This window comes from Arachis ipaensis, chromosome B07 (genome assembly GCF_000816755.2).
Source record: "Arachis ipaensis cultivar K30076 chromosome B07, Araip1.1, whole genome shotgun sequence".
Taxonomy (NCBI): domain Eukaryota; kingdom Viridiplantae; phylum Streptophyta; class Magnoliopsida; order Fabales; family Fabaceae; genus Arachis; species Arachis ipaensis.
In genome coordinates, this window is record NC_029791.2 from 123,457,492 (window position 1) to 123,462,464 (window position 4,973).

General features: G+C 24.9%; 1 long non-coding RNA gene across 1 annotated transcript; it reads right to left on the minus strand.

The window, feature by feature from the left end:
- LOC110264751 lies at window positions 1,688–4,542 on the minus strand. Its single transcript, XR_002350918.1, has 2 exons — window positions 4,457–4,542; window positions 1,688–1,896 (listed from the first exon to the last, which is right to left on the minus strand). It is a non-coding gene; the product is annotated as an uncharacterized LOC110264751 (long non-coding RNA).

A 4,973-nucleotide genomic window follows, 5' to 3' on the forward strand; every position in this document is an offset into this window, starting at 1 on the left:
TTATGTATTTTTTTAATCAATTTAACCTTTTGAATAGAGTGGTTTCATAACAGCATTAGATAATTTATTAAGAGAGGATATATGAGGTCATTGTTTATTTCTTCATCACCATAATAAAATAAGTTTAATTCAAATCTTGTTGTTAGGGTTTCATTAATGCTATGATATGATTTTATTTGAGCATAAACATAATTCAATTTCAAAACTCAAATTGAGTGGATACGTGTGTTGATCGATCACTAGATTTTGTTTTCTTATATAAGGCTTCAATAATTAATATATATATACCAGTTTTAGTTATTAGTATCTTTGATGTAGAATACGAATATACATATAATTGACCACATTTTAAATTATATAAAGACAACCTCATAATCAAGTGTCATGAAAAATCAATTGCTTTCTCCATCTTATAAAAGACAAGAGGCTAGATTACATTGTTATGCAAACCACCGAACATATTAGCTGCTGAATTTGCATGGAGTTAAAAACATGAATATCCCAACTCATCATCATGAGTCACAAGCATTTTTGGTTATGGATTACTTTATTCAAGTGGTAAATGGGAGATTAAATTTTTTTTTTATTGAAACATTGATAGTGTAATGAAACTTTTACATTTTTATTCAATTGGTATATATATATATTACGGTATCTCCTAACTCAACAGATTAAAAATTAATTCGTCACAAATTAAATCTGAATACCATTTAAGTAGGAATGGCAACACTACCCGAATTCGTGGGTACCCACCCCGCTCCGCACCGGCGGGTTTTATACGAGTTATTGTAAGGTGGGGCGGGGTCGGGTAGAGAAAAAACTCGTCCCTATTCGCCCCGTTGTCACCCCTACATTTAAGAGTTAAATTTGTCATTGATTAATAGATTATTGCTGCATGCACAAAGTCAGATTCAAATTCCCAACACTTATTTAAATTGACTATCGAGCTAACTATTAGATAAATTTAATTTAGTTATATCTATAAAATATTTAATGTTAGCAACATTTATAAAAAAAATAAAATAAATGGGCATAACTAAATTCCAAAAATTAGTCTAAAAGGTAAATGTTATTTCATATTTATAAAGGTCACAATTTCAAAATTTAACTTAAAATTTGAGAATTGTCTCAAACTTATAAAGATCATCAAATTATCAATTTTAAATAATGTAAAACTTAATACATATATCTCGCATTTAAAGACTTAAAAGTAATACAAGATGGTCCAATAATAATGTTTAACTTTATTCTGACATCATCATATAAGAAATTAAAAGTAATTAAACATTTGAGTAATACTATATAATTAATAAAATTTATTATGTTTGGTCAATATTTAATCAACACTTTAAATATTAACTACTAAAATTTAAATTTTAATAATATAAAAATAAAATATTAATTAATTATTAACTAATATTAATAAAAAGTGTTAACCCTAATATTTCTGAAGCTAATTATTATCAAACTTTCAATTAGTCATTGATCGGTCTTTAAGAGAATCTGGACTCAACAATATTCCAAAGATATGTGAACCATAAAATACTAACAATTTGGTACGAAGCCACTTCAATAATATTCCTCGTCCATCAAATTAAATTACAACAACAAACACTTGATGATGAGTTCCAATATAGGTGGATCAATATATATATATGATGACCAAAGTTGTTGTGCACTGTTCAAGTTTGACACATATAATAAAAGATCCATAGTAATATAGTGCTTTTTTAATGGATTAATTTTATAGATAACAACATAATTAATCAGCAATTTGATGTGTAACATATATTTTTCTTCTTGCTCGGTGTAATTAAGCATTATTCACGCATGTCATGATGCCATCAACGAACAATCTTCAAGGATACTCATCATGTGGCTGCTGAAATATTAAAGCTGGAATATATATGTTGCAAACATTAACTAAAACATACAATAAGGGTGTCACTTTTTTTTTTTTTTTTAACAAAGATAGGATGACTCGAATCCGTGACCTCTAAGATAGCGTTTGGTGGAGAAACAGAAACGAAAAGACTGAGACTAAAAGACAGAGACTAAGAGACAGAGATTAAAATAAATCTCAGTATTCTGTTTGGTACAAAATGGAAAACAGAAATTGAAACAAGAATGAAACTCTAATTTAATTTACATAAAGGATAAAATTGGAATTAATTAATTGAAATGAGGATATTTTAGATATAAAATATTATTAAAGTTTCAGTTTCTATCTCTAAAAATTTTAGTCCCTTATATCTCTACTTTTTGGAGGTACTGAAATAGAGACAGAAATTTTAGTACCAGTTTTTGAACCAACAAACATGATACTGAATTTCAATCTCTCAGTCTCTGTCTCAGTACCTCAAAACAAACACTACTTAAATGAATATGGAGAGACTATGTCACAATTTATTGTTTCTTTTATAGAGATATTAAACGAAAGTTGCTTGCAATAATTAAAGAGCGCATTTCATTTGCTTGTATGCGTATAAGAGTTTGATTACAGTGCGGTAAAAAAATTTATTATTTTATTACGATAAATTTAATTATTTTAGTAATTAATTATTTTATTATATTAAAAAATACATAAAATAATATATATTGTTATATATACATAAAAAGTTATTCATAAAAAAGTTGAGTTAGTCACCCAAAAAAAAAAAAATTGAGTTAACTATTTTGTTATGAAATGTTTGATTATCTTATTAGTACGTAGTTGATTGTTTCGTTAGAAGAATGTGTGAAAATTTCGGATTATCTTATTATCATAAAAAGAATGTTTGATTATCTTATTAGTATATATGAATATATACAAATACATGTTTTGGATTATTTTTAATATTTTTGTTAAAATATATTGGCAAAGCTCAAAATTTATGGTTGCTCTTGGAATTTATTTTCATTTTTTGTTTTTTTTTATCTATTTTAAGAATTTTGATGAAGAAAAAAAAACAGTTTATTTTACTATTTGAATTTTTTTTTTACCATAAAACCTTAATAACAGAAAATAATAGTAAATGAAAAAAGAAATCATGTCCTTCTTATAATTTTCTTCACTTATGTAACAATAGTATTCTACATGATATATGCACCACTCACTTGATTTTGTTTTGCAACTTGTTTAACTTATTCAAATTTTTTAGACAAGACAATACTTGAGATCATCATTCAAAGATCTTAAACACCTACTTAATTCTTTAATTTATGGGTTAGTTTACGTTACATTGTTTTTATTAGATAAATAAAAATCTTCTTTTAATTAAAAAGAAAGTATTTTCTTTTTTATGAGTTTTGTTATGATAATTTTTTTAGTAAAATGACCCAAACTTCAAAATCCTAAACTTTAAATATATAATTATCAAAAAGTAGTTTTATGATTTTTCATTTTACTTGTTTGTGTTGAATCTTTTTGAATTTACACTTTTCTTTATGAAAAAATTATTTGAATTTAATAAATCAGTAGTAGGTTTTTTTATGCATTCAACATTGTTGAAAATATAATATTTTGACAAAAAGTTTTTATTTTTTTTATTCTTAATATGCACATTAATTCTTCGTTAGCACTTATGTTGTTACCCTAATGGCCAATATCTTTTAAAAAATATTCATTTTTTAAATTTATTTTTGAAAAATTTTATCAATTAAATTTGGTTCTTTAAAGATTATAAATTAATAATTTTTATCCTTCTTCAGTCACCCAATTATTAGTTTTCGTCAAACGATTAATAACATAAAACGTTAACTCACATCATATATGATATCTGGCATATTTAATTAGGTACTGAATAAATATATTTATAAAAATCTATCAATTTAGTGTCGTTAAGTTATATTAGGATTAAGGTTTATATAATTAGAAAAATAGACTAAATTGATAGATTTTTATAAACATATTTGTTTAGTATCCAATTGAACATGCGAAGTGTCACGCATATGCTATTAGTTAATGTTATATATCATCAATTGTTGACGAAAACTATTAATCGTGTGACAGAAGAATAAAAATGATTAATTATTATTTTTTGAAGGACTAATTTAATTGATAAAATTTTTCAGAAACAAATTTACAGAATAACGTATTTTTCAATGACTAATTTAACAATTAACTTTATATATACATGTATAATCCTTTCACTACATACATCAGTTCCAGCAAATAGCTACAATTTTAGAATCAGATGGCGGCATTTTTTAACTGCCACAAAACAAATAGCGGCGGTTAGTCAACCGCTCTAATATTAGGCGATGCTAATTAGTTAATATTAGCTAATAAAGCCTCTTGGGAAAAGAAGATTTAGAACTACATTCACTTAATTAAACTTCACATGGTTAGAAAGTACGAATACAAACCCATAATTGTATAGCTAATTAAATCCAAAATCTATAACAACCCAATTAATTAGCTACTAAATCTATATCTACAAAATAGTAATTATAGTTGCAAGAAACGATGACCTACCTAAGCTACCATTCAACAGAAGAAGCAAGCTAAGGTAAGGTTGTTTTTCTTTCATTATTAATATATTATTACAGCATAGTGTGTGTAATGCAATGGATTTTATAGCTTTTTTGGACACTTAAAACAATCCACAGTTTTATTATTATTATTATTATTATTATTAGGTTTAATTATTCTGCTGGTCCCTATAATTTCGTAAAATTTTCAATTAGGTCCTTATACTTTTTTTTCTTTTAATTGAGTTCTTGCACCAAAATTTTTTTTAATTGGGTTCCTACATTTTTTTCTTTTTATTTAGGTTCCTGTACTAATTTTTTTTTTAGTTTGATCCCTATAAAATTAAGCCAATTACTACTATGAGGGACTTAATTGAAAAAAAAAATTGGTGCAGGGACCCAATTAAAAAAAATATAAAAACCTAATTGAAAATTTTAAAACTATAAAGACCAACAGAATAATTAAATCTTATTATTATTATTATTATTATTATTATTATTATTATTATTATTATTGGTGC